This window comes from Alligator mississippiensis, chromosome 5, assembly GCF_030867095.1.
Source record: "Alligator mississippiensis isolate rAllMis1 chromosome 5, rAllMis1, whole genome shotgun sequence".
In the NCBI taxonomy this organism is placed as follows: Eukaryota; Metazoa; Chordata; order Crocodylia; family Alligatoridae; genus Alligator; species Alligator mississippiensis.
Genome location: NC_081828.1, coordinates 85,285,434 through 85,303,654, shown reverse-complemented (window position 1 = coordinate 85,303,654; position 18,221 = coordinate 85,285,434). Strand labels below are relative to the sequence as shown.

Here is an 18,221-nt window from a genome sequence, read left to right as displayed (position 1 = left end):
TGAAGTACCAGCTGTGCTACACATTGCGAATAAAGTGAGAAGGAAAGAACTAATTTATAGCGCTCTCCTGAATTGCAAAGAATTTTTTTTGTAAAGACTTTGCACAAGATTCACAAACTGATTTAGATGAGACACTGATGAACGTTCCTGCACCTAAATTTCATTCTTGGAACCAAGAGCCTAAATTTCACAAGCTTCAGTTGGGTATCTAAGTTTCCTATACTTTAAATGAGAAGACCTACCTAGATGTACAACTCTCAGCACACTAAAAAGAAGGGGAATGCCTACATCGGCCAACAGAAAGTACAGAGGAGGGGAATTCCACCTCTTTTCCAGTCTTAAGTGCCTCCCTGCAGTCTTGAGTGATGTGCTTTGAGAGACATGGACCTGAAGCTGTGAACCTTAGTCTAGATTCAGGCACATCCCCATGTGGTGCACCAACCTTTTTATTATAACTGAGAGAGTAAGAAATGTGGGTTGAATAAAGTTACCTCATCTTAAGTGGAACTTCAAACCAACATCTCCTGTCTCACAGGAAAGTGCCCTAAACATCAGGTTTCGGGCTAGGCGGGACTGTAGACACCATCTATTCCTCCTGTTGATGCTGTGCCACTGAGAAAAGCAATTGAGGACTTAAGAGCAAAAGAAGCCTGATTCTGGAGCCTGGCGGACACTCACCTGGTAGGTGAAGGAAGGAGTCCCAATTCTAATCTCCTTTAACCAATGACAAAAGCAAAAAAACAACCAGTCCCAGAAGCCGTGACCAGAAACTAGGGATTCTTCATACCATGAAAGTGAACTGGTCTACTACAGGTCCTTCCTCCCTCTATCCCTCTTTCCTCCAGTGGCCCAGTTTTAAACAGGAAGGGTAGGAAAGTGCTTGTTCCACGCAACCTAACCTCTAGCCCAGTGACTGGGGCACTGTTGGAAGATATAAGATGCAAGTTCTAAAATCCACTTTCAGGGAGAGTACTCTAATCTGTAGATCATTACACAAAAGGTTTGACTTATAGAGGATAGCACCGCTATCAGCCATGTTTTTAAAAAGAGGTGCACCAATACATTGGTCCGATATCAGATCAACACCGATAACAAGAAAATTGAGCGCATCAGAAATTGGCCTGATATAACCGATAATTTGGCTGAAATGCCCATGTATACACGCAGCTGCAGCACAGCATACAGGCAACAAGCATAGCCTGATCAGCTCTGAGGTGATAAGTGTTGTGGTGGAAGGGGACGGGGCAGATCAAGGCCCCCACAGTCAGGGAGCAAGTGGGGCTGGGGTAGGTGCTGCCCAGCCAGTGCGGGGTGCAGTATGGGATGGAGCTACAGCTCGTCCGGGGGACACAGCTCCTGCCACTGTGCACACTCCAGGAGGGCATTGGGGGGGGTCTGTGACCCCAGATCTACACAGGGCATGGGCCAGAACCAGGCCAGGCCCTTCCTGGCATGTGGGGGACAGGTTGGGCCAGGACTGCGCTCCAGACAGGCAGCAGCAGTGCTGGGAGGTGGGGGCTACAGCAGATTCTGGGGTGGTGGCAGCCACCCCCCGTAGTCCCTTCCCAGTGCCGCCACCACCTGCCTTGAGCACAGCCCTGGCCAAGAAGAGACTGGTGCTGCCCTGGCCCCAGCCCACCCGGCCCATGCCCTGCACATATCTGTCCCCTCATGCCCTCCCAGGGTGGGAGCAGTTGCAGGAGCTGCCCCTCCCCCCCCCCCAACAAGCTGTGGCTCCATCCTGCACCTCCTCCACCCCGGCTGGGCAGCACCTGTCCCACTCCCTTCCACACCGCAGGGGCCTCAACCTGCCCTCCCATACTCCTCCCTTCCCACTCCGCTTCCACCACAACAGACTTACAGAGGGCATGCAGCTCTCCATGCTGTATTGGAAATCAGATCAGTATCAGCCAATATACCTCCTTAAAAAGTGGCTATCGGTATCAGCACCCAAAATCTCTATTGGTGCACCATTTTTTAATGAAACTGGCTATGAGCACCAATCTCACAAGGTCATTTGGCATTAGGCAGTCTCTAACTATGTTTAATAAACTGGGGACTTCAGGGCAAGGGCACCTATTTTGTGAATCCTAAATAGCCTTAGGTGGGGTTTAGAAGCCTAGACAAAAATCAGGCAAGATGGAGGCACTTCTGAGCATGTGCTGAAGCTGGACTTCAAACACCTTCCAGGTCCCTTAGTCTCTCTTCAGAGGGCTTGGCCTGAAAACCCATCTTCAGCTCTTTGGCAGAACACTTGGGCATTTATGAATTGTCAGGCAGAGTTTCTGTTAATTACTATCTTGGTTGTTGACACCCAAATTTCACGTCTCTTTACGAATCTCCTCCTTTACTTGAAGTATAACAGCTTCACCAGTAATGCTTGCCTGTATTTGTCCCTCCCTGTGTATACAGGAACAGGTGCTAGGTGGTATTACAACTCATTATCAAGCCAGAAAGTTCCAAAGAGGCATCTATTATGAATAGAACTGCTTCAAGTCTATTCCTTAAGGCTGCAACTTAGCCACAAATATTTATGCCAGCTGGGGACACTACTGCTGAAGATGATGCTGCCTCCAAGAAGTCTCTTCTCAATGAAGACACTACAGCTTGCATCAGCTAACTTGAGTTAAGAAGAAAACATTTTCTTCCTAATGAAGATACATTTTAGATTGCCTTTGGACTTCCAAAGCAAGAAAACTGCCTCAACAATTTATTACATGAGAAACATAAAAGGTCTTGCCTTGTTGAGCTTTAATCCACATACCTAAAAATATTCTGTTTGCTGCACTGGGACTGGCCAAGGCCAAAGAAAGTGGATTTACACAGACACTTTAGATCTCCAGAGCTCTACTGAACTAAAAAGATCAAATTCAACTCATTTCAATTTTTGCCCTGCAGAAGCCTGGAAAAATTTGTTTTGCTGATGAGACTAGTACAACTGCTATGTTCCTTCAGCTTTTGGTTGTTCCCATCCGCAGTGCAAGATCTAGGGCCAGTTCTTCAGAGAATAACAAATTCTTGTAAATCAGAAAGAAGTAGAGCCATCTCTCCTGAAGGCAGGCTACCACGCACTGAACTTCTCCAGTCAGACTGGCCAATCAGCCTATACTAAACGCCCATATTTACTCATATACCAGACACCCTCAAATCAGACATCTTGTTTTGGAAAAGTAGATTGAAGAAAAAAAAAGTTTTTTCCAGAATCTTCATGTTGTGGCAGGGGGCTCACCATGATCCAGTGATGGCCCCAGGCAGAAATGGCACAGCCCACTCAGTCACTCAATCTCTACAGTTTTAACCTCATCATGGCCACTGTTGAATTGGCTTCAGCTTTTGACTGATTATCTAAAAACTACATCCAATTTGGCAGTGGTTGTTACAAGGGTTAAAACTAGCTGTGACCTTTGTCCTTAAAGGGCCTACTCTTCCACTCCCTCTAGAAAGGAGTACAGTCCATGGAAGCTATTACAAGCTTTAATTCAGTGCAGTAGTCAGCTTCCCTAAGAGACATGCACCACAAGTTTGGAGGACTGAATTTCTGAGAAGACATGAATGTAGCAATGCAATAAATACAATATATTTCTGTCTAAGGACAATTTTTTCTATTTCTTATGAGGATTCAGGGGAAGCATCATGAATATTCACTTTTTCAGAGAGCCATTCATCTTAAACAGGACTGGTCTTGCAAGTTACCTCTAACAAGAGAGTTGAAAAATAAATTGTGACAGCAAGTGTGAAAAATATGAAAAGTGTTTACTGAGAGTACATGTTAGAGTTTTGTTCTCTTTTTAAAGTATCTCCTAAATTTCATCCTCCCCTCCCAGCTGTTCTATTCCATCTCTGTACCCATGTATGTTTTATCAGCTTATCCAGTTCTGTGTTTCACTACATTTCTTGACTGGTTCTTACACCACATTTATTGCCTGTCCATGATTTTATTTCAAACACCCAACACTCATCCTTGTACTTTTACTCATTACCATCCCTCGCCATGTAATATACTCTTCTTGTTGAAGGGCTTCAATCCCATGATAGATTCAAGTGACACAAATAATGTGTTCATAGATGCTAGGACCAAAAGGGACCTCAACAGATCATTAAGTCAGATGCCCTGCCCTGGGCAGAAAAGAGTGTCGGGGTCAGATGACCCCAGCCAGATGCCTATCCAGCTTTCTCTTAAAGACCCCCAAGGTAGGGAACAGCACCACCTTTCCTTGGAAGCCCATTCCAAATTCTGACCACCCTTACCATGAAGAAGTTCTTCCTGATGTCTAACCTAAATCTGCTCTGTCAGTCTGTGACCATTGTTCCTTGTTACCCCAAGAGGCGTCCTGGTGAATAGAATATCTCCGATACCTTGCTGTGGCCCCCTAATGAATTTGTAGACGGCCACAAGATCACCTCTCAGCCTTCTCTTGCGGAGGCTGAAGAGGTCCAGGTCCTTTAATCTCTCTTCATAGGGCTTGGCCTGCAAACCCTTAACCATATGAGGGGCTCTCCTCTGGACCCTCTCAAGATTATCCACATACTTCTTAAAGTACAGCACCCAAAACTGGGTGCAGTACTCCAACTGCAGTCTGACCAATGCCACAGAGGGGAAGTATCACTTCCTTGGTTCCTTGGTTCTATTTGTCATGCATCTGCTGATGCATGATAAAATGCGGTTAGGTTTCCTGGTAATTTCATCACACTGACGACTCACGTCTTGCAGACCACTATGACTCCAAGATCCCTTTCTGTTTCTGTGCTGGTGAAAGGGTCATCTCCCAGGCAGTAGGTGTGCTGGATATTTTTATGCCCTAGATGCAGCACTCTGCATTCCTCCTTGTTAAACTGCACCCTCCTGTGTTCTGCTCACTTTTCCAACCTGTCCAGGTCTGCCTGCAATCGTTCCCTATCCTCACATGTTCACTTCACCCCACAATTTAGTGTCATCCTCAGACTTGGACAGAGTACACTTCATGCCCACATCCAAGTCACTGATGAAGACATTGAAGAGTAAAGCTCCAAGGACCGAGCCCTGCAGGGCCCCACTGCCTACATCCTTCCAGGTCAATACCAACCCGTCCATCACCATTCTCTGTGTGCAACCCCCATGCCAATTTGCCACCCACTGGACTATGCAATCATCTGCCTCTATGTGACCTGGTCATAAAAGGAAACCAGATTAGTCAGGAATAATCTACCTGCTATGAATCCCTGCTGGTTGCCCTGCTTTTATTTTTCCCCGCTGGGCTCACACAAATATGATCCTTAATAATCTTTTCAAAGACTTTTCCAAGGATAGAGCTGAGACTGACTGGCCTATAATTGCTCGGATCCTCCTTCCTCCCCTTCTTGAAAATAGGGACCGCGTTGGCCCTTTTCCAGTCCTCCGGGACCTAACCCGAGTGCTCAAACAGCTGTGCCAGTGGTCCTGTTATGACACTGGAAACTTGTCCTGACCCTTGCTCAGGAACGCCAAGGCAAAAAACTCACTGAAGAGCTCAGCCTTGTCCCCACATCTGTCACTAATTGCTCCTGTTTGTTACGTAGGGGTTCTACGCTGGCCTGCACCTTCCTTTTAACTCCCTACATACCAAAAAAAAAAAAAAAAAAGACTCTCTGTTGTCTTTAATTTGTGTTGCCACCCTCAGCTCTTCAGTTGCGTTGACCTTTCTAACTGCCTCCCTGCAAGTGCAGGCCAAGTAGGTATACTCCTCCTTGGTAGCTTCCCCCTGCTTCCACTGCCTATATGCTTTCTTTTTTGCCCTTAGGCTTCCCTGGATTTCTCTGTTTAGTCAAAAAGGTTTTTGGCTCCTTTGCCCCCTTTCCCCTCACAGTGGGATAGTCTCCCTCTGTGCCCAAAGGATCGCTTTCTTTAGGAACAACCACCCTTCTTGGATTTCCATCTCACCAATGACAGAGCAGCAACCATTAGCAATGAAGTAATTTGCCTCCTTGTTTCCAGCTTTTTTCCAGGAGTTATACTCTTACATTAAAAACACCTGCAAAAGTAGCTGGAAACAAAGGAACCAGCACCAAATGGCCTACAACAGCATTCTGTGGACAACTATACAGAAATTTCATTCATTATAAAATGTATCAGGCTTCAATGAATATCTATTTGTAAATGAGCTCACAAACAAGACCATGGTACAAAAGAACACTATACTCTAATTAAAACAAACAATGACATCCTATGACATCACAATGACATTGCAGCAAGACCATTCACAACTATTTCATCCCACCTCTCTGAGTAACTTCTTCCAGTTCTAGTGATAAAATTTTTCCCGATAGCTAATCTAAACTTCTCTTGCTGCAACTTGAGACTACTGCTTTTTGCTCTATTATCTGCCACCACTGAAAGCAGTTTGGCTCCAGCCTCTTTGTAATCACTCTTCAGGTATCTGAATGCTACTATTAAATTCTGCCTCCATCTTCTCTTCTCCAGACTAAATAAGACCAGTTCCCTCAGCCTTTCCTCAGAAGTCATGTGTCCCAGGTCCCTAACCATTTTTATTGGTCTGCTAGACCCTCTCCAATTTACCCACATCCATTCTATAGTTGGGGGCGGGAGGAGGGGGAAAAGACAAAACTGGACACAGTATTCCAGGTGTGGCCTCACCATTGTCAAATAAAGGGGACAGGTCACTTCCCTCAATCTGCTGTTAGTGCTCTGACTAATGCAGCCCAATATGTTGTTACTTCTCTGCAATAACAGCACATTGTTGGCTCATATTCAGCTTCTTGTCCACTGTAACCCCCAAGTCCTTTTCTGCAGAGTTGCTGCTTAGCCAGTTGGTTCCCAGTCTGTACTAGTGCATAGGACAATACAGAATGAAAAATGCAGGAAACGAGAAATACTAGAAAACTGTATCCATGCATAACCTGAACACTGCCTTTCTTGGACTAATTCAGTCCAGAGAACAAAGATGCTGAGATTTCCAAAGCACTGTTGACATACAGGATAGAGGAGGAAGATATGAGTGCACATAATTTTATGCAGAATTGAAAGAGTAACATGCTTTTAATATTTACTAAGATATTATAGCAAGAAGTGAGAAAGATGGAAGATGGTCAATGGACATCCAATTTCCAGAATTTGAAAGGCATAAGAACAGATGGTTGCTTTACCAGTTTCCTCCTATGGTCCTTCTGCCCACGAAGTTGCTCATTCTCAGGGAGTGAGATCAATCTTCTCTCCCCAGAAAGTATCCAACTGTGCAGAAAATATTGGCATGAGAATGAGGCATAGGGAACTGTTTATTTATTGTATTCCTTTTCCTCATGGGACTAACTAGTCAAACTGGATCATCATATACCCTAGTCACATAAGCTCATATACTTTTCTAACTGCTTGAAGGTGGCAGCAAAACTACTTTTTCTCTGTATCTAACAGTAAACTGTTTTCTTTCTTTTTCCTTCAGATTTGAGAGAGGACAGATGTGGGATTCCACTGAACAAGCAGCCAGTTCAAAAGCAACCTAGCTGTTTCTCTAGGTGAAATCAAGCCACTAAAATTTATGCTTCAAAACAGGATTTGGTAAAAGGTCTAAAAAGTGTATTAAAAGTACACAGAAGCCCTGTACAGAATGGAAGTGAACCAACTACTTATTTCATAGTTGGTAGAGTCAGAAGGGACCTAAATAGATTATCAAGTCCGACCCCCTGCCATGGGCAGGAAAGAATGCTGGCGTCAAAAGAATATAGCTTGGCGATTATCTAGCCTCCTTTTGAAGACCCCCAGGGTAGGAGCGAGCACCACTTCCCTTGAAAGCTGGTTCCAGATCTCAGCCGCCCTGACTGTGAAGCAGTGCCTCCTGATACCTAGCCTGAATCTACTCTCAGTCAACTTATGGCCATTATTCCTCGTTACTCCTGGTAGGGCTCGGAGGAACAGGGACTCTCCCATAGCTTGCTGGTCCCCCTTGGTCAGTTTGTAGACAGCCACAAGATTCCCCCCCTCAGCCTTCTCTTGTGGAGGCTGAACAGGTTCAGATCCCATAGCCTCCACTCGTAGGGCCAGCCTTGCTGCCCCCTGATCATGCAAGTGGCTCTCCTCTAGACCCTCTCCATGCTGTCCACATCTCTCCTGAAATACAGCATCCAGAACTGGATGCAGTAGTCCAACTGCAGCCTGACCAGTGTTGCATAGAGGGGGAGGATCACCTCCTTGGACCTGCTCCTGATGCATCTGTGGATGCATGACAATGCGCGTTTAGCTTTCCTGACTGCATCCCCACCTTGGCGGCCCATGTTCACCTTGGAATCAATAATGATTCCAAGATCCTTTTCTGCCTCTGCTGACAAGAAGAGAGTTCCCCAACTTGTAGGTATGTCGTTGGTTTTCCTCCCCAAGTGCAATACCTTGCACTTGTCCGTACTGAAACCTATCCTATCCTGTTCTCATCCACTCACCCCTGTAACCTGTCCAGATCTAGTTGTAGCCTGTCCCTCTCCTCCAGCATGCCCACTTCTCCCCACATCTTTGTGTCACCTGCGAATTTGAACAAGGTGACAGCCAATTTGCAACCCATCTGACTGTGTAGGCATCAACGCCACAGTCGCCTAATTTCTTAATGAGAATGGGGTGAGAGACAGTGTTGAAGGCCTTCCTAAAGTCCAGAAAGACTACGTCCACCGCAACACCTGTGGCCAAGGATTTTGTGACCTGGTCATAGAAGGCCACCAGGTTGGTCTGACAGGACCTGCTTCTAATGAATCCACATTCGTTGCCCCTAAGCATGATCTCCTCCCTGCTGGTCCCTCACAGATGTGTTCCTGGATAATTTTCTCAAAGAGCTTCCCTAGGACCGAAGTAAGACAAACGGGCCTGTAGTTTCTCGAGTCCTCCCTTCCTCCCTTTTCTGAAAATGGGGACCACATTGGCCCTTTTCCAGTCCTCTGGCACCTTACCAGAGCACCATGAGTGCTCGTAAAGCTGTGCCAGGGGTCCTATAATGACCTCTGCTAATTCTCTCAGCACTCTGGGGTGGAGATCATCAGAACCTGCTGATTTGAAGACATCTAGTCCCACCAGAAGTTCCCTGACTAGGTCCTCACTGACCCTGGGCCTGGCAGCACCTGCCCTGGGTCCATCAGGGATCCCAGTGGGGGGGGGAGGGTGGGGGGAATGCCCCGGTCCCTGCTCAAAAAAATGGAGGCAAAGAAATTGTTAAAGAGGTTAGCTTTGTCATCTTGTGTAACCACCAGATTTCCTAGAGTGTCCTGCAGAGGCGCTATGTTACCCAGTACCTTCTTTTTACCCACTACGTATTTAAAAAAAGGACTTCTTGTTATCCTTGATCCGGGTCACTAGTCTCAGTTCCATCTCCACCTTAGCCTTCCTAACAGCTCCCCTACAGTCTCAAGCAGTGGAGGTATAATCCTCCTTGGTGATGGCCCCTCCCTTCAATTGGGTGTATGCCTCCTTTTTAGCTTTGAGACATTGCTGGATGCTTTTGGTGGGCCATGGGGGCTTTTGAGCGCTCTTGCCCCCTTTGATCCGCATTAGGATTATCACCCTTTGGCCTTGGAGGATCGTCTTCTTAAGAAACGACCACTCTTCTTGGACTCCCAACTCCCCTCCCCTCCGGGAACTCAGTGCCTCCCTGACTAGTCTCCTTACCTCATTGAAATCCACCCTCCTGAAGTCTAGGGCTGTTGCCTTGCTGCTGGCCTTTGACACCCTGCGCTGGATGGTAAATTCCAGTAGGTGATGATCGCTATCACCTAGGGGGTTGAGAACCCGCAGTTCACTCACCAGGTTGTCTCCCATGGCCAGGACCAGGTCCAACAAGGCATTTCCCCTGGTGGGACTGTGCACCTCCTGGGTTAGATGAAGGTCCTGTAACTTGACTAAGAACCTACGTGAGTAGCCAGACCTGGCTGACGGCTCTTCCCAGCAGATGACCAGATAGTTGACGTCACCCATGATGACCACAAGGTAAGTGGTTTAACATAAAAGTACTATGTTCTTCCAAAAGACTACCCTGTGGCATCAACTACCTGCTACTCTACAGTTTAAACCAGGGTTGACCAACCCATGGTGCACACCCCAAGTGGCACAGGCGACCTGTATCTGACACAAAGCAGATCAAATAGGAGGCAGAAAGCAGAGCAGCAGATATGGCATGGGAAGGAAAGGGAATCAGAACAGTAGTCAGGGAGAGTGCAGTGCTTAATTTGTGGCAAGCTTGTCAAAAAAGGCTGTCCTCCACTGGTTTTAAATGAACCAGCTGCAGGCTGAGTGTCCATCTTACAAAATGCTGATACCTAGAACTAAGTTATGGTCTTGACAGCTGACAACGATGACTACCCTAAGGAAGTGAGCATCATAAATAGGAGCCTCACTGCTGCTTTCAAACACTATATTTACTCAAATATTTGCATACAAGGAAACCTCATTAAATATACTATCATTAAACTGCTGTCAAAAGAGCATGTGTTCAGTAACTGAAACCAACTATGAAGCTAATTAAGTGCAGCCCATACTGAGCATGACTATAAAACATATAGCCCATAAAGGGAAAATATATTTATGGGAATCTACCACATGGATAGGTTACTGCAGCCCACTTGAATAAGATATACGGTAGTGTCCATTGTGCAGTCCCTTCCAGTGGTCTTTAACAAGTCATGGTAAACCACTACACTGAATACATTTAGACTACCTCTTCATTCCCATAGCCAAGCTGAGTCTTCCTTTCCCATTTTCAAAGATTCCCGTTTCTCCACCAGCTTTTAAATGTCTGGTAAACATCGCCAAACAAGGCCCCAAACAGTTCACCCAAAATCTTTCTGCTGCTTGCTCTATCAACCTGTTGCATATGTTTAGCATGGTCCCACCCAACATGAGGTGGAGTCAGACCAGGTTGCCCTGCACCTCATCCAAATATACATTTTTAAAGGACCCCAGGACTCTTAACAAAAACACCCAGTTCCTGGCATGAGTGGGTGAATAATAAGCACATAAACACTGTGGGGTCCCCATGAATTGAAATGTAGTTGACTACTAGGGCACAGCCCAATGAACTACATAATAAATCATGAGCATTTTGGTTTTGGGCTAGTATTATGCATAATTTCTACTTGATGCAAGTAGGTAGAAATGTGCTGCTTAAAAAGTATGTTTATGTAGTACCTGTGCTAAAACTTGCAGCAGTTTCAAAAATGGCAAAATGCACCAATTACAAATGAACTAAGTCTATGTGTACCTATAGTAATTTGCCTATATGCAGATAACTACAGGCACGTCATTTCAAAATGTTTTTTTCCAAATTTGCCCCTCACTTTCACATAGCTCAGGGAGAGCAGGGTCAGAGAGTAAGCAGGGGAGGGAAGAGGCTACAAGTGGGGCTGACCCCCAGATTTACCTTCCCTGCTGTAGCAGTGGGAAGAGAACAAATTCAAGGCAAACCTCTAATACATAGATTCTATACCAGAAAAATTATAACAAATGTATTACATTTTCCATATACAGAATCTAATTATTGCAATTCATCTCATACTCAACAGCATCTTATATTCAAGAAAATATGGTAAGTTGTAAATATTCTGCTAATGTAAACCAAGTCACCACAAAATGATATGTTAGAACCAAGTTTGAATATAAACAGGAGGTAAAAAGGTGCCACATCAACACATGATGTCAGTTCTTAACATAGATACAGTGGAGAAAGAATAGATCTCTCACCAGCACTGGACTATTTAGACATAGTACAAAGGAATGACATACTGGAACTTGATGATCACAGGTTTGATTTAAAGATTTTTTTTTTAAATTACACAAGTTTCAGGTGCTCAACCTACTCTTGAGCTGTTAGCCTATGGTTTTATAATCGTATTCTCCCTTTTTATAAAAATAGTTTCTCTTCTCTCAGTTTTTTCCACCCATACAAGATAGGGAAATGTTCATAGCTGTATTCAGTTTCCATTGCATAGCCAAACAGAAAATATATTTCTCTTAACTTCCCAGTTACAGGATACACCTCATATTTGCAGAAGATAAAAACTGCCTTAGTCTGAAAACGTTTGTCACAACCCAAAGTTGTGATTTTTTGTTTGTGTGCGCTTCGGCACTGCTAAATTATTTTTTCCGCTAAATTGCAGCTTCCTTGCACGGTGGAGTTTTCTGCTGCAGAAGAGAACCCCAGTGCAACGGAGAATTTCCCGCCAATTTGAAGCTTTCTTTGCATGGTGCATTTCTTTTGCATCTAAAAAATGCACGGTGCAAAGGAGTTCCCGCCATTTGTATGAAGATTCATGCCACATTACTGGCCGATTCTAATACATGCACACGTGGCGGCTAGCAATTGGCTTGCTAGCCATATAAAGAGCTTGGGTGGTTTCCGCCCAAGTTGGAGAGAAATGAGTTGGAGAGAGAGCAATTGGAGTTCGAGAGGGAGAGCGTGAAGATCTCTAAGCGCTGCGGATCCTTACAGACCCAACGCATTTCTTAAAAAGGCAACAGAGGCCTGAACAGCCTCTAGCCTCTCCCCGTCGCCGATAAATTCCTAGACGTATCCCTTCCTGCATATTAAAGATACGAACCCACGGAGCTTTAACAACTCCGGGGCAAGAGAACCGAACCGAACCCACGGAGCTTCGACAACTCCGTGGGAGAGAAATTACCGAACCCGCGGAGCTTTAACAACTCCGGGGCAAGAGAACTGAATTTGTCGTAGACCTCCAACGAGGATTTAAGCGGAGCTGCACCTGGAAACTGTCCAGCCTACACCGCGACCATCTTGGGTGTAAGTAAATAATCTTTAAATCAACCATTACGCCTCCGTGACTAATTCTAGCTTGCCCCCGGTCTCCTCTGGCCCCGCGTGCCCGGGCTGCTGGCCACAGCCCGCATGCACAAAGACGGGCCCGGCTCACCCCCGGCCCGCACAGTTTTATGATCATTAAGGGCCACCTGAAGTTTCCCACTCGGTATAATTTTTATAGAATTATTTTTATAGATACATTTTAGAGCTTGTGTATGCTAGCATTCTTGAACTCTTTATGAACAAATTCCGTTTTGCTTCTGTTACTTTTATTCTACCTATACTACTTGTAGAAACAGCAAATAAGAGGCCTGTTTCTTGGTAACTTTCTTAAAATTAGTATGCAAGTTGAGCCACACTAACAGCAATAAGTCACTGAGCTCTGGGACAAGCTTTGAGGTTTACAGATAGTACTGGTGAAAACAGAAGTGCTTTCTCTGCCAGTACCAGAGGAAAGAGTTGATCCTTTGATCTCCAGTCAATCAGGTGAAAGCACCTTGCTGGAAGATTGTATTTGGTCTTACTTCAATAAAAAAAAAAGTGCAACATAAACAAAAATCACTAGCAAATCATATTCAGAACTCACTGAAATATCACTGCATCTCTAGCTGATAAGCATTTAATATCCCATTACACACAACAAAATATAGAAGTGCATTCAACATCTATTACTGGAATAGATTCAACGAACTAACATATCAAGGTGAATATTTTAAGCGACTCAATGTTGTTGATTTCATTTTTGGTACATATTTACCCTAAAGGAACTGAATTTTCATAAAAAGTTAAGTCTTCATGCTCCACCCACCAGATCTCTCTAAGGTGCATCAAGCTGAATGCTAGAAAGCTAAGAAACAAGAATTGCTACTCACGTTTTAAGATCCTGAACTAAATAACTAAAATACACATCTATAGTCCTCAACCCCATGTCTTTTCACTCCAAGTCTTGAATCATTACTATGTCCAACAGCTTTCTACCCATTCACATAGATGGAGGAGCGGCAGAGGGAGCAAACCATAACATGAGGGAAAGTTCACCTCATCTTATCTAGGTGTAACGCATGTTTTCTTGCAGTTCCATTTTCACATGGAAGTGCTGTAGCGAACAATATATTTGGACCACTGGAAAGAGCCCATTTTACATTTTGCCGATGACCACTTATAGCTAAAAATTTGGAGGTTCAAGAGGAATCTACCTGGTTCCGCAAAGATTACCATTGTGGCAGTCTTCTGGGGAACAAGCCAAAGGGTGAAATAAAGATAGCAAGGGGGTTTAAAGACAGGGAGAGTCAGGAAAATTATCCCATAAGCATGAAATGTTGTTGAAAACTTGCTCATTCCTGGACAAGAAAAAAGCAATAGAAAGCAATGAAGTGCATCAAGCATAGCAATGCTGATCTGCCAAAAGAAAAGACAACTTGAAGAGGCTAAAGAGGAGTACAGCTGCCTTGGGGAAAGTAGCAGAACTAAACTGCAAGTCAGAAGTAAGATGGATGGATGGGCTTAATTGATAGACAATGCTGTGGAGAAAGGGTGAGCTTAGGCAGAAGCACACTACTGAACATGCCTGAGGATGAATCCAATATCTATTAACACTTTGATCAGAAGTCTGTAGAGATAGGATGAAAGAAATTGAGTCTGAATTTTAAGCTATGGGCAAACAGTTCAACCAGCTGGAAGGGAAAGCTGTGCTTTAACTTGCCAATATACAAGAACAGTTTCTCTAGTAAAATGAACTAGTTAGATTAGTTGCTGGTACAAGAATCACTTGTTTTCATCTTAGAAAGGAGCTGGTGTCTAACCTTTGTTTAGACAGGCCAACAGGCAAGTCTCTTTCAGATGTAGTGCTAGTGAGTGAAGCACTGCCGGTATGGTATAGGTTCTCTCCCCCAAAGTGGAGCACCTTGTATTTCTCTATATTGAAGGTCACCAGGTTTTCGTCCGCCCACCTTATGAGTCTGTCCATGACAGCCTGAATCCTCAGCCTATCCTCCAGTGTAACTGCCCTTCCCTAGTTCCGTGCCATCTGCAAACTTGGCCAGTCTACTTCTGACACCCAAATCCAGATCATTAATGAATATATTAAAAAGTACTGGTTCGAGTACTGAATCCTGAGGGATGCCACTGCTCACCATGTGCCATGTTGACTTGGTTCCATTGACTATAGCTCTGGCTCCAACCACGGAGCCAGTTCACCAGGCACTGGACTATGAGGTTGTCAAGGTCCCAGTGCCCCAATTTTGCCATGAAGTCATTTCAGGAGACAAAGTCAAAGGCTTTTTTTAAATCCAAATATATGACATTAACCTCTCCCCCCTGTTCAAGCGACATGTCACCTGGACATAGAAGGAGAGGAGGTTGATCAGACATGACCTACCTGTAACAAAGCCGTGTTGGCTGTCTCTCAGAATGGAGCCTTCTGTCAGCCTGTTATTGATGGATTCTTTGATAATTTTCTCAAAGATCTGTCCACCAATCGAGGTCAAACTGATTGGCCTGTAGTTCCCTGGATCTTCCTTTCTTGAAGACAGGCACTACATTTGTCCTCTTCCAGTGTTCAGGAACCTCACCCAAGCGCCACAAGTTCTCAAATATCCACACCAACAGCCAAACTAAGATGTCAGCCAACTCTTTTAGCACTCTTGGGTGCATTTCATCTCAACCCGCTGATTTTTGGATGTCTAGCCTCTCAAGATGTTCCCTTACAAGGTCTTTGCCAAGTATAGACGTATGGGTTGCCCATACCCTCATAATCCTGTGTCCCGTCAGGCAGGGTGGTCCTCTTGGTCTGGTGAAAAAAACAGATGCAAAAGTAATCATTGAAGGGATTAGCTTTTTCCTGGTTGTCAGCTGCTCCATTTGATTCAGCAGGGGTCCAATGTTGCTCTTATTTTTCTTTCAACTTCCTACCCATCTGAAAAAGGATTTTTTATTGTCCTTGATTCCCGTAACCCGCTTGAGCTCAGTTTCAGCCTTGGCTTTTCTGATCCATTCCCTACAGGTTTGGGCCAATGATACATAATCCTCCTTAGAAGTATTTCCCATCTTCCAACCCTTACAGGCTTCTCTTTTAAGATTAAGGAGGTCCATGAGCTCCCCATTTAGCCAAGGGGGGTTCCCAGCCCTTTTACTACCTTTTCTGTAGGCGGAATGGACTTCCCTTGAGCTTTTAGGATTGAGTCCTTAAGGAGCAACCACTCATCTTGGACTCCCTTCCCTGTCATGATCTTTCAGGGCCTCACCAACCAACCTTCTGAGCTTGTGGAAGTCTGCTTTCCTGAAGTCAAGGAATTCTGTATGGCTGACTGATATGCCAGCTTTGCGATGGATAAGGAAAGTGATCAACTTGCCATCACTGTTACCAAACTTCCCTTCAATCCTCAGGTTGCTCACTAGTTCATACCCTTTGGCCAAAACCGGATCTAAAAGTGCCTCACCTCTTGTCAGCCCATGGACCTTGAGTCAGAAAGAGCTCATCAATGGACGTGAAGCTACATGACCAGTCAGATTTGGCTGAGTGCTCTTCCTATGAGATGTCAGGGTCGCTGAAATCACCCATGGCAACCATGCATCAAGAGTGTGCAGTCTCTGCTAGTTCCCTAGAGAACTCATGGTCAAGCTCTTTCTCCTGGTTAGGAGGTCTGCAAGAGACTCCTACGGTTATATACCCTTCACCACGTTCTCCCTGGATTCTAGCCCAGAGGGTTTCAAGTCGCCCTCCTTGGGTGCCAATGCCAGCTAGTAGGGAAGTGTACTGCTCCTTGACAGAGATCTATACCCACACCCTTCCTCAGCATGATCCCTCCTGTACAAGGTATAGCCATCTATACCTATAGTCTAGTCATAGGTGGACTATGGTGGAGTCCCACCAGGTCTCCGTTAAACCTATGAGATCATATTTGTTATTGCTTAGCAGGAAGTCCAGTTCCTCTTATTTGTTGCCCATGCTCTTGGAATTGGTGTATAGGCAGTTAAGCCTGCCATTGGAAGCCATAGGCTTCTCTGTGCACTTAAGAGTCCTGTCCATGGGGTGGGGTAGGAGTAAGTTTGACCGAATTTCCTGACCTGTTAATTATGTGCTTGTCTCTTCCTGGGCTTGTTCTGATGGTTATCCGCCAGTCTCCTGGCAAGCTTAGTTTAAAGCGCTGTCAAGCAAGTCAGCCAAACCGACTGAAAAAAGCTTCTTTCCTGGTGGGGTGAGGTGGAGGCCGTCTCTTCCCAGCAGACCACTGGCTCTCTCCCCGAGGCATGGGCTATGGTTGAAGAAGCTGTAGCCTTCATGATAGCATCAGTACCTCAGTCTTCTGTACCTCTTCAATATATCTCTTTCTCCTGTGCCCATGACCTGTAACTGGGAGGATGGAAGAGAAAACCACCCATGCCCCTAACCCTCTGAGCCCAGCCCCCAGAGCTCTTTAGTCGCTCATGACCCAGCCAGGATTGCTCCAAGCCATGTCATTTGTGCCCACATGGATTAGGAGCATGAAGTAGTGGTTGGAAGGCCAAAAAAATTTTGAAATCGATACGGGCCCCTAGGAGGCAGCAGACCTCACAGGCTAAGGGGTAGGGGAGACAGATCACACCCTCTGTCCCCCTCAGGAGGGAGTCTCCCACAACAACCACTTTGTGTCTCTTCTTAGGTGTGGTTGCTGGTTGCCTTCCTTCCTCAAGGGCTGGAGTCAGCAACTCCACTGATGTTGTTACAAGGGGTTCATATCTGTTGTGAAGTCCCAGGGGGGCGGTGACCCTGGCACAGGGTGCCTTGAGGCTACAGATGACTTTTGTCAAAAGCGACCCCAGACTGGACTTCATTGTGGGGAGGGGGGGTCCTCATCTGCCCTCATCCTGCTAGCCTTTCGTGCTCTTTTGTCTTCATTCCTTAGGCAAAGAGCCTGGCAGACGGCATCAATCTCATCGTTGCCATCCTGATGGCGCAAAGCCTCTGCACTGCAGCCTGCCACTCCCCTGTCTGGCACTCTAGGGGCTCTAATGCAGAGCATCGCCACAAGGGGAGGTGCCTTTGCTCCTGAACCCAGGTTTCATAGTTGGTAGGGTCAGAAGGGATCTGATCAGATCAAGTCCAACCCCCTGCCATGGCAGGAAAGAGTACTGGGGTCAAACAACCAAGGCAAGGTGTTCATCCAGCCTCCTCTTAAAGACTCCCAGGGTAGGAGCCAGCACCACCTCTCTTGGAAGTTGGTTCCAGATCCTAGCCGCCCTGACAGTGAAGCAGCACCTCCTAATATCTAGCCTAAATCTACCCTCTGCCAGATTGTGACCATTATTTCTTGTCACTCCTGGTAGTGCTTGGTGGAACAGGGACTCCCCCAACGCCTGCTGGTCCACCCTGACAAGTTTGTAAATGGCCACTAGATTTCCCCCCCCCCCCCCCCCCAGCCTTCTCTTGTGGAGGCTGAACAGGTTCAGGTCCCTTAGCCTCTCCTCTGGGGCCTGCCCTGCTGA

At 45.7% G+C, this 18,221-nt stretch overlaps 1 protein-coding gene across 2 annotated transcripts in view; it reads right to left on the bottom strand.

Annotated features, from left to right (window-relative positions):
- GALNT1 (polypeptide N-acetylgalactosaminyltransferase 1) overlaps positions 1-18,221 on the bottom strand; it is a 220,396-nt gene that overhangs the window by 195,217 nt on the left and 6,958 nt on the right. The window contains exon 2 of one of the 2 annotated variants that reach the window (XM_059728581.1): positions 15,136-15,546. The exons of the other annotated variant lie outside the window; for it this stretch is intronic. The gene's annotated coding sequence lies outside the window, so the exon portion shown is untranslated. The remainder of the gene's footprint in view (positions 1-15,135; positions 15,547-18,221) is intronic. 2 annotated transcript variants of the gene reach the window in all.